Here is an 11,705-nt window from a genome sequence, read left to right as displayed (position 1 = left end):
CTGCGTGGGTTTCTTCCCGGTGCTCCAGTTTCCTCCCACAGTCCAATGGATGTGCGGGTTAGGTTGATTGGCCATGATAAATTGCCCCTTTGTGTCCCAAGATGTGCAGGTTAGGTGGATTGGCCATGCTAAATTGCCCTTTAGTGTCCAAAGATGTGCGGGTTAGTTGGATTGGCCATACTAAATTGCCCTTTAGTGTCCAAAGATGTGCAGGTTAGGTGGATTGGCCATGCTAAATTGCCCTTTAGTGTCCAAAGATGTGTAGGCTAGGTGGATTGGCCATGCTAAATTGCCCCTTAGTGTCCAAAGATGTGCAGGTTAGGTGGATTGGCCATGCTAAATTGCCCCGTAGTGTCCAAAGATGTGCAGGTTAGGTGGATTGGCCATGCTAAATTGCTCCTTAGTGTCCAAAGATGTGCAGGTTAGGTGGATTGGCCATGCTAAATTGCTCCTTAGTATCCAAAGATGTGCAGGTTAGGTGGATTGGCCACGCTAAATTGCCTCTTAGTGTCAGGGATTAGCAGGGTAAATATGTGGTGTTATGGGGATAGCACCTGGGTGGGATTGTAGTCTGTGGTGGGGGTACGAATGGCCTCCTTCTGCACTGTCGGGATTCTATGAAGTCCCAATCCAGGTCTGGAGCACAGAAATCAAGGCTGACACTTTGGTGTGACACTGTGGGAGTGCCGTTCTGTCTGGGGTGCTAACTTTCGGATTAAACTGAGGCCACTATCTGTGTATGGGTGGATGTAAACGATCCTATGACTATTTTGAAGCAGAACAGGGGAGTTCTCCCTGGCATCCTGTTTACCCTTCGATCAACAGCACTAACATTGATTATCTGGTCACTATCACATTGCTGCTTGCGGGATCTTGCTGTGCACTGATTTGCTGACCTGTTTCCCACATTACGACCACACTTCACAAAGTACTGGCTGCTCAAAAACAAAACCGGCTGCAATGTTCTTATCCAAGAGATGTGAAAATTGCTGTATGAACACAAGTCTTTCTTTCGGTCCCATAGGGTGGCACGGTGGCACAGTGATTAGCACTGCTGCCTCACAGTGCCAGGGACCCGGCTTCGATTCCCGGCTTGGGGCACTGTCTGTGTGGAGTTTGCACATTCTCCCCGTGTCTGCGTGGGTTTCCTCCGGGTGCTCCGGTTTTCTCCCACAGTCCGAAAGACGTGCTGGTTAGGTGCTAAATTCTCCCTCAGTACCCGAACAGGAGTGTGGCAATTAGGGGATTTTCACAGTAACTCCATTGCATTGTTAATGCAAGCCGACTTGTAACACTAAGCTGAGAGGGGCAACCCTGGAATACAGAATGGGGATAGATTCACTATCGGCTGACGCCGGCCTGCAGACTGCACTGAGGGACAAGCAGCAGTGTGGCAGGGTGCGGCATGGCTCTCTGACCGACATCAGCTCCCAATAGCTGGATATTAAAATTCTCATCCTTATTTTTGACATGGCCTCTCCCCATTTCCGTGACCTCCTCTGGCCCACAATCCTTCAATTTGATTTGATTTGATTTGATTTATCATTGTCACATGTATTGGGATACAGTGAAAAGTATTGTTTCTTGCGCGCTATACAGACAAAGCATACCGTTCATAGAGTACATAGGGAAGAAGGAAAGGAGAGAGTGCAGAATATAGTGTTACAGTCATAGCTGGGGTGTAGAGAAAGATCAACTTAATATTTGATTTGATTTATTATTGTCACATGTATCGGGATATAGTGTAAAGTATTGTTTCTTGCGTGCTACACAAAGCATACCGTTCATAGATTAGGAAAGGAGAGGGTGCAGAATGTAGTGTTACAGTCATAGCTAGGGTGTAGAGAAAGATCAACTTAATGCGAGGTAGGTCCATTCAAAAGTCTGATGGCAGCAGGGAAGAAGCTGTTCTTGAATCGGTTGGTACGTGACCTCAGACTTTTGTATCTTTTTCCCGACGGAAGAAGGTGGAAGAGAGAATGTCCGGGGTGCGTGGGGTCCTTAATTATGCTGGCTGCTTTTCCAAGGCAGCGGGAAGTGTAGACAGAGTCAATGGATGGGAGACAGGTTTGCGTGATGGATTGGGCTACATTCACAACATTTTGTAGTTCCTTGCGGTCTTGGGCAGAGCAGGAGCCATACCAAGCTGTGATACAACCAGAAAGAATGTTTTCTATGGTGCATCTGTAAAAATTAGTGAGAGTCGGAGTTGACATGCCGAATTTCCTTAGTCTCCTGAGAAAGTAGAGGTGTTGGTGGGCTTTCTTAACGATAGCGTCGGCATGGGGGGGACCAGGACAGGTTGTTGGTGATCTGGACAGCTAAAAACCTGAAGCTCTCGACCCTTTCTACTTCATCCCCGTTGATGTAGACAGGGGTATGTTCTCCTTTATGCTTCCTGAAGCCGATGACAATCTCCTTCGTTTTGTTGACATTGAGTGAGAGATCAAGGTCTCTGAGCTCCTTCAACTCCAACCCCTTGTACTTCCCCAATTTTCATTGCTGCATCATTGGTGGCCATCTGGATGTCCTCGTTCATGAGTCACAGAAAACTAGCTTGCAGGTACAGCAGATAATAAAGAAAACGAATGGAATGATGGCATTTATAGCTAAAGGAATAGAATATATAGGTAAGGAAGTATTGTTGCAACGATACAAGGCATTGGTGAGGCCGCACCTGGAGTAATGTACACAGTTTTAGTCCCCTTATTTGAGGATGGATGTAGTGGTATTGGAGGCAGTTCAGAGGAGGTTCACTAGATTGATTCCAGAGATGAGGGGTTTGTCGTATGAAGAGAGATTGAACAGTTTAGGCCGATACTCTCTGGAATTTAGAAGAATGAGGGGAGATCAAATTGAGGTATACAAGATGATAAAAGGTGTGGATAAAGTAGACGCGGAGCGGATGCTTCCTCTTGTGGGGCATTCTAGGACGAGCGGTCTGAGGATAAGGGGCAGCAAATTTAAAACAGAGTTGAGGAGAAACTACTTCTCCCAAAGGGTTGTGAATCTGTGGAATTCGCTCCCCCAAAGTGCAGTGGATGCTGGGACAGTGAGTACATTTAAGGAGGAGTTAGACAGGTTTTTAATTGGGAATGGGTTGAAGGGTTATGGGGAGAAGGCAGGAAAATGGGGATGAGGAGCATATCAGCCATGGCGGAGCGGACTCGATGGACCAAATGGCCTAATTCTGCTCCTATATCTAATGAAATTATGTTCTTAACTGCCTAGGCCCTAAGCCTAGGGCTTTGTGCAGCAAATTGGCACAAGTGGGGTCTTGCAGGGAGCCCCAACCACAGTTATTGTACACTCCAATCAATGACTCACATCATTATCCCCCTGACAAAACTCAGCCGAGACCTCAGAAAGCTAAATTCAGTCACTGCGGAAGCTCTTGCTCGATAATTACTGCACACACTAAAGAAAACCTGTTTCATAGCCACTGATTTTTATCAGAACCACGCAGAACATCTGATCTAATTCACAGACATTTTGCGGCCTCCCTCGAGCGAGACCGGAAATTCCTGCCTGAGGTCAACGGCCAGTTTGGTTGCCCGTCCTCCCGCCCGCTCCCATTCCGTGGTGGGCGGGGCTGGTAGAGTTCCAGCCGCTGTGTTTAATCAGCAGGGGCTGGAGTTGGATTGCAAATGGCAGGACACAGGGCAAAATCAGCCAGGGTTCCCAATCCTCACCCCCATCTGGTCTCCTCCCCACCCTGTGAGGAAGTGTGCAGACCTCGAGTGAGAACAGGAACAGGCTCAAACAGGCATAGAATCCCTACAGTGCAGAGGGAGGCCATTTGGTCCATCGAGTCTGCACCGACCACAATCCCATCCAGGCCCTATCCCCATAACCCCATGCATTTATCCTGCTAATCCCTGACACTAAGGGGCAATTTAGCATGGCCAATCCACCTAACCTTCACATCTTTGGACACTAAGGGGCAATTTCGCACAGCCAATCCACCTAACCTACACATCTTTGGACACTAAGGGGCAATTTAGCACGGCCAATCCACCTAACCTACACATCTTTGGACATTAAGGGACAATTTAGCATGGCCAATCCCCCTAACCTACACATCTTTGGACACTAAGGGGCAATTTAGCATGGCCAATCCACCTCACCTGCACATCTTTGGACACTAATGGGCAATTTAGCATGGCCAATCCACCTAACCTACACATCTTTGGACACTAAGGGGCAATTTACCATGGCTAATCCACCTAATCCACACATCTTTGGACACTAAGGGGCAATTTAGCATGGCCAATCCATCTAACCTGCACATCTTTGGACACTAAGGGGCAATTTAGCATGGCCAATCCACCTCACCTGCACATCTTTGGACACTAATGGGCAATTTAGCATGGCCAATCCACCTAACCTACACATCTTTGGACACTAAGGGGCAATTTACCATGGCTAATCCACCTAATCCTCACATCTTTGGACACTAAGGGGCAATTTAGCATGGCCAATCCATCTAACCTACACATCTTTGGACACTAAGGGGCAATTTACCATGGCTAATCCACCTAATCCACACATCTTTGGACACTAAGGGGCAATTTAGCATGGCCAATCCACCTAACCTACACATCTTTGGACACTAAGGGGCAATTTACCATGGCTAATCCACCTAATCCACACATCTTTGGACACTAAGGGGCAATTTAGCATGGCCAATCCATCTAACCTGCACATCTTTGGACACTAAGGGGCAATTTAGCATGGCCAATCCACCTCACCTGCACATCTTTGGACACTAATGGGCAATTTAGCATGGCCAATCCACCTAACCTACACATCTTTGGACACTAAGGGGCAATTTACCATGGCTAATCCACCTAATCCTCACATCTTTGGACACTAAGGGGCAATTTAGCATGGCCAATCCATCTAACCTGCACATCTTTGGACACTAAGGGGCAATTTAGCATGGCCAATCCATCTAACCTGCACATCTTTGGACACTAAGGGACAATTTAGAATGGCCAATCCACGTAACCAGCACGTCTTTCGGACTGTGGGAGGAAACTGGAGCACCCGGAGGAAACCCACGCAGACACAGGGAGAACGTGCAAACTCCACACAGACAGTGACCCGAGGTTGGAATTGAACCCGGGTCCCTGGCGCTGTGAGGCTGCAGTGCTAACCACTGTGTCATCGTGCTGCCTTCCCCCCTCCCTTCCTACCAAAAACACCCCCTCCCTACTGCCTCCCCAACCCCGAGTTGAGGCCTAGCCAAAGCTCAGTCCAGACTTGCACACTCATGGTGGGTAGACAGCTCAAGGACAGCAGCTAGATCCCAGTACAAGGCCATCAGGTGAAGGCGAGGTGTGTCTGTATTGTGAGGCATCATTTCTTTGTGGGACTGGAGGAATGAGGCCACCCGTTTTACATGTGTCACTTGGCTGTTGCCCGGTATAAAAGGGGTTTTGATTGTGGTGATACATACAGATGGTGCTTTAAGGCAACCAAGGATTAAAAGACAGGGAACTATATCATTGAGAATTCAATCAAAACCAAACATTGCAGAGACACACCATTTAAAAAAAAAAGTGATCTGACCTGTTTAAAAGTCTTTTTTCATTATGGGTGGGTCATTATCCACCACACCCAGGTTTAGCCTGTGGCAACCTGCTTGAAAGGCATGCAGGTGTAGGCAGTTTTTAAAGTCATGTAAAATGTACAGAATAGATTGCTTTCTCGGCAACACAAACTTGCATCTTTATACCCCACAGTGTGCACCTTACAATAACTGACCTTGCACAGTTTCTAGAAAATTGGCAACATCGTGACACGTTGTTAGGTTCCCTTCAGCAAAACCTGTAAAAGTGCCAGACAGATACGGTTCTGCTTGACAGGGATATCATCAGGTTCAGGGAGTGGCTGCATCTGTAAACACAAAGGGATCATTGTCAAGTCCCCACAGATCATCTCGGCTTCTTAGGCAGCACTGTCATCTACTGGGCAGTTTGTTCACCGCAAGCCATTCACTCGAGTTAAATTTGAGGGCCAAATTTACAGATCTTCTGACCTATGAATCAGAATTCCTGTTCTGAGGCTTTGAGACGACAGGAGAAAGTTTTCCCAAGAGAATTGTTCACACCAACAGTTTTCAACTCTCAAAATGTTCCAAAATATTGAGGGGGAGATGCCGGCATTGGACTGGGGTGGGCACAGTAAGACGTCATGCTAAATTGCCCCTTAGTGTCCAAAGATGTGCAGGTTAGGTGGATTGGCCATGCTAAATTGTCCCTTAGTGTCCAAAGATGTGCGGGCGAGGTGGATTGGCCATGCTAAATTGTCCCTTAGTGTCCAAAGATGTGCAGGTTAGGTGGATTGGCCATGCTAAATTGTCCCTTAGTGTCCAAAGATGTGCGGGCTAGGTGGATTGGCCATGCTAAATTGCCCCTTAGTGTCCAAAGATGTGTAGGTTAGGTGGATTGGCCATGCTAAATTGCCCCTTACTCTCCAAAGATGTGCAGGTTAGGTGGATTAGCCATGCTAAATTGCCCCTTAGACTCCAAAGATGTGCAGGTTAGGGGGATTGGCCATGATAAGTTGCCCCTTAGTGTCCAAAGATGTGCAGGTTAGGGGGATTGGCCATGTTAAATTGCCCCTTAGTGTCCAAAGATGTGTAGGTTAGGCAGATTGGCCATGCTAAATTGCCCCTTAGTGTCCAAAGATGTGTAGGTTAGGCGGATTGGCCATGCTAAATTGCCCCTTAGTGTCCAAAGATGTGTAGGTTAGGCAGATTGGCCATGGTAAATTGCCCCTTAGTGTCAGGGGGACTAGCTAGAGTAAATACATCGGATTATGGGGATAGGACCTGGGTGGGATTGTGGTCGGTGCAGACTCGATGGGCTGAATGGTCTCCTTCTGCACTGTCGGGGTTCTATGTTTCTGTAAAATGGCTGAGTCCTCCCCACTGCCACCAGGGAAAGGTCCTGCTCTGTTGTGACAGATCTCAGGCTGCCTGCAGCCCCCTCCGTGCTGGGCTTGTATTCCTGGCTGTGCTGCTTGCCTGATGGAGGTACCTGATTCTGTGCAGGGGAGGGAGAATGAGAAGGCTGGGGAAAGGGTCACTGTTTGAACATCTCTTGGTGTACAGAGTGATGAGATAATGGGTGGGGGTAGGGGGGCAGTATGGTCGAAGATACAATATGCTGTCTGGATCTTATTGGGTGGAGTGGGGGGGGGGAGCGAGAGCAAATCGCCAGTGCTCTGGGTAAATGGTTTGTGTGACAGGTTTGAATGCCATTGTTCACACACTCATTTTGAAGGGATTAAGGGCTGCATATAGACAGAGCAAACAGGAATGCAAGATAATATGTCAATCAGCCAATGTCTCTGAGCAAAAGACTCCACTCACTCCCATCGAGATTCAGTGAGGAAGGCCTGAGGTGTCGGCAGGGTGGGGGTGGGGTGGAGGGGAGGAGGGGGGGTGGTGGGTGGTGTTGGGGAGAGAGAATCTGGCGCAGTTACAGAGTGGCCCAGTAACAAAGCTTTTTTAAACCCCTAAGCTAGTCCCAATTGCCTGCATTTGGCCCATATCCCTCTATACCCATCGCACCCATGTAACTGTCTAAATGCTTTTTCAAAGACAAAATTGTACCCGCCTCTACTACTACCTCCGGCAGCTTGTTCCAGACACCATCCTCAGTGTGAAACAGTTGCCCCTCTGGACACTTTTGTATCTCTCCCCTCTCACCTTAAACCTTTGCCCTCTAGTTTTAGACTCCCCTACCTTTGGGAAAAGATATTGACTATCTAGCTGATCTGTGCCCCTCATTATTTTATAGACCTCTATAAGATCATCCCTCAGCCTCCTACGCTCCAGAGAAAAAAGTCACAGTCTATCCAGCCTCTCCTTATAACTCAAACCATCAAGTCCCGGTAGCATCCTAGTAAATCTCTTCTGCACTCTTTCTAGTTTAATAATATCCTTTCTATAATAGGGTGACCAGAACTGTACACAGTATTCCAACTGTGGCCTTACCAATGTCTTGTACAACTTCAACAAGACGTCCCAACCCCTGTATTCAATATTCTGACCAATGAAACCAAGTATGCCAAATGCCTTCTTCACCACTCTGTCCACCTGTGACCCCACTTTCAAGGAGCTATGAACATGTACCTCTCGATCTCTTTGTTCTGTAACTCTCCCCAATGCCCTACCATTAACTGAGTAAGTCCTGCCCTGGTTCAATCTACCAAAATGCATCACCTCGCATTTATCTAATGGGATGCAACACCCCCAAAGTGCTTCACAGGGGCTCTTTGAAACAAAGTACAACAACATGTCACAAATGGAGATATTGGCCACGATTTCCAACCGCCCCCCCTGCTCCCCCACTCCCCCGCAAAAGAAATAAAGCCGGAATTTTTTGGCCTTTTGGGCCACACTCCCACCATTGGTGGAATGTTCCCCACCCCTTCCCGACACGAATCGCCCGCATCAGGGCATTGGGGCCCTCCCAATAGTTCCTCCTTCATGATCTCCGACATGTCCCTCCATTCATGACCCCTGACATGCCCCCCTCATGACCCCTGGCATGCCCCCCTCATGACCCCTGACATGCTCCCCTCATGACCCCTGGCATGCCCCCTTCATGACCTCTGACATGCCCCCCTCATGACCCCTGACATGCCCCCACTGATGACCTCTGACGTGCCCCCTCATGCTCCACCTCTTCATGACCCCCGACGTGCCGCCCTCATGCTCCCCCCCCCCCCCCCGCACGATCCACCTGCATAGACCCCATACCATGAACCCCCGCCGTCATTCAGGCCCCACCTCCTCGGCATGGTCTGCAGCAGGCACGGCAAGGAAAACCGCCCCCGTTAGATCTGTTGACCAAAAGCTTGGTCAAGGAGGTCATTTTTAAAGGAGTGTCTCAAAGGAGGAAAGTCAGGTAGAGAGTGATAGAGATTTAGGGAGAGAATTTCAGAGCCTAGAGTTCAGACAGCTAAAGGTGCAGCGACCAAAAGTGGGGCAACTAAGAACATAAGAACTAGGAGCAGGAGTAGGCCATCTGGCCCCTTGAGCCTGCTCCGCCATTCAATAAGATCATGGCTGATCTTTTCGTGGACTCAGCTCCACTTACCCGCCCGCTCACCATAACCCTTAATTCCTTTACTGTTCAAAAATCTATCTATCCTTGCCTTAAAAACATTCAATGAGGTAGCCTCAACTGCTTCACTGGGCAGGGAATTCCACAGATTCACAACCCTTTGTGTGAAGAAATTCCTCCTCAACTCAATCCTAAATCTGCTCCCCCTTATTTTGAGGCCGTGCCCCCTAAAAATCACAAGAGGCCAAAGAGCACAGATACCTCAGAGTATGGGAGTTGGAGGAGAGAGAGAGTTTCCCAGAGGATTGGTCCATTGTCTCCAAGGATTGAGAATCAATCTCCAAGACATTGCTATGCGCAATCCTGGAAAAAAATCATCAGGACATTAAAAAGGATTGGGTTTGTTAATGACGAGCGGGAATTTATGGCCTCGCTCGTCCCGAAACCATAAAATCCCACCCGAGGTCAACGGACCTTCCCATTGTCCGCCCCCATCCCTCCGATTCCCGTGGCAGGTGGGCCGGTAAAATTCCGGCCATTAATTTTGAACATACCTCTTTACTAGCTATAAAACCACTGAAAATGGGATCTAAATGACAGTCAGGCATCATCCAGTTGCCTTACAATTGGCATAGGGAGGTCAGTACGTCACAAGGGTGGACATGTTCATAGATTATAGAATGATAGAATCCCTACAGTACAAAAGGAGGCCATTTGGCCCATCGGGTCTGTACTGACCACAATCCTGCCCAGGCCCTATCCCCATAACCACACACTTTTACCCTAGCTGGTCCCCCTGACGCGAATGGACAATTTAGCATGGCCAATCCACCTAACCTGCACATCTTTGGACTGTGGGAGGACTGTGGACTGTGGCACCCGGAGGAAACCCACGCAGACATGGAGAGAACGTGCAGACTCCACACAGACAGTGATCTAAGCCTGAATTGAACCCAGGTCCCTGGCGCTGTGAGGGAGCAGTGCTAACCACTGTGCCACCGTGTTGCCCATGTTGGCCGACTAATGGCTGGAGGGTGGGGGCCAAGTTATGTGATGAGATCTCCAGGGATATATTTAATCACGGTTGGCATCCCTAACCAGATAGGATGGGGAGAGGCAACGAAGGGATTCAGAAAAAAAGGATCTACGCAAAGTAAGCTAACCTGGGCTGAATGATCTTTCCTGCACTGTAGGATTCTCTATGAACGGTATGCTTTATCCGTATAGCGCAAGAAACAAAACTTTTCACTGTATCCCAGTACGTGACAATAATAAATCAAATCAAATCAAATCTCTATCACTGACTCACTGGCTCACTGTGGCTACAAATGCATCGTCCTGGTCCCCCCCACGCCGACACGATAGTTAAGAAAGCCCACCAACGCCTCTACTTTCTCAGAAGACCAAGGAAATTTGGCATGTCAGCTATAACTCTCACCAACTTTTACAGATGCACCATAGAAAGCATTCTTTCTGATTGTATCACAGCTTGGTTTGGCTCCTGCTCTGCCCAAGACCGCAAGGAACTACAAAAGGTCGTGAATGTAGCCCAATCCATCACTCAAACCAGCCTCCCATCCATTGACTCTGTCTACACTTCCCGCTGTCTTGGAAAAGCAGCCAGCATAATTAAGGACCCCACACACTCCGGACATTCTCTCTTCCACCTTCTGCCGTCAGGAAAAAGATACAAAAGTCTGAGGTCACGTACCAACCGACTCAAGAACAGCTTCTTCCCTGCTACCATCAGACTTTTGAATGGACCTACTTTGCATTAAGTTGATCTTTCTCTACACCCTAGCTATGACTGTAACACTACATTCTGCACTCTCTCCTTTCCTTTTCCCCTATGTACTCCGTGAACGGTATGCTTTGTCTATTTCACGCGCACGAAACAATACTTTTTACTGTATCCCAATACATGACAATAATAAATCAAATCAAATATTAAGCTGATCTTTCTCTACACCCTATCTGTAACTGTAACACTATATTCTGCACCCTCTCCTTTCCTTCTCTCCTATGTGCTCTATGAACGGTATGCTTTGTCTGTATAGTGCGCAAGAAACAATGCTTTTCACTGTATCCCAATACATGTGACAATAATAAATCAAATCAAATATTAAGTTGATCTTTCTCTACATCCTAGCTCTGACTGTAACACTACATTCTGCACCCTCTCCTTTCCTTCTCTATGAACGGTATGCTTTGTCCGTATAGCCATGATGTGGAGTTGCCGGCGTTGGACTGGGGTGGGCACAGTAAGTAGTCTCACAACACCAGGTTAAAGTCCAACAGGTTTATTTGGTAGCACGAGCTTTCGGAGTGCTGCTCCTTCATCAGGTGAGTGACTCACCTGATGAAGGAGCAAGATTCCGAAAGCTCGTGCTACCAAATAAACCTGTTGGACTTTAACCTGGTGTTGTCTGTATAGCGCGCAAGAAACAATACTTTCCACTGTATACTAATACATGTGACAATAATAAATCAAATATTAAGCTGATCTTTCTCTACACCCTAGCTATGACTGTAACACTACATTCTACACTCTCTCCTTTCCTTCTCTATGAACGGTATGCTTTGTCTGTATAGAGCGCAAGAAACAATACTTTTCACTGTATC

At 47.8% G+C, this 11,705-nt stretch overlaps 1 long non-coding RNA gene across 1 annotated transcript in view; it reads right to left on the bottom strand.

The window, feature by feature from the left end:
* Positions 1 to 2,380: 2,380 nt before the first annotated feature.
* The window catches only part of LOC144481915 (uncharacterized), a 50,298-nt gene continuing 40,973 nt past the window's right edge, over positions 2,381 to 11,705 (bottom strand). Inside the window, exons 2-3 of the long non-coding RNA XR_013495800.1 lie at positions 5,770 to 5,901; positions 2,381 to 2,609 (exon numbers count right to left, since the gene is read on the bottom strand). This is a non-coding gene — a long non-coding RNA (uncharacterized LOC144481915). The remainder of the gene's footprint in view (positions 2,610 to 5,769; positions 5,902 to 11,705) is intronic.

This window comes from Mustelus asterias, chromosome X, assembly GCF_964213995.1.
Source record: "Mustelus asterias chromosome X, sMusAst1.hap1.1, whole genome shotgun sequence".
Lineage (NCBI taxonomy): Eukaryota > Metazoa > Chordata > Chondrichthyes > Carcharhiniformes > Triakidae > Mustelus > Mustelus asterias.
Note: the sequence above shows the minus strand (reverse complement) of the source record. Positions and strands in the feature narration are given on the sequence as shown.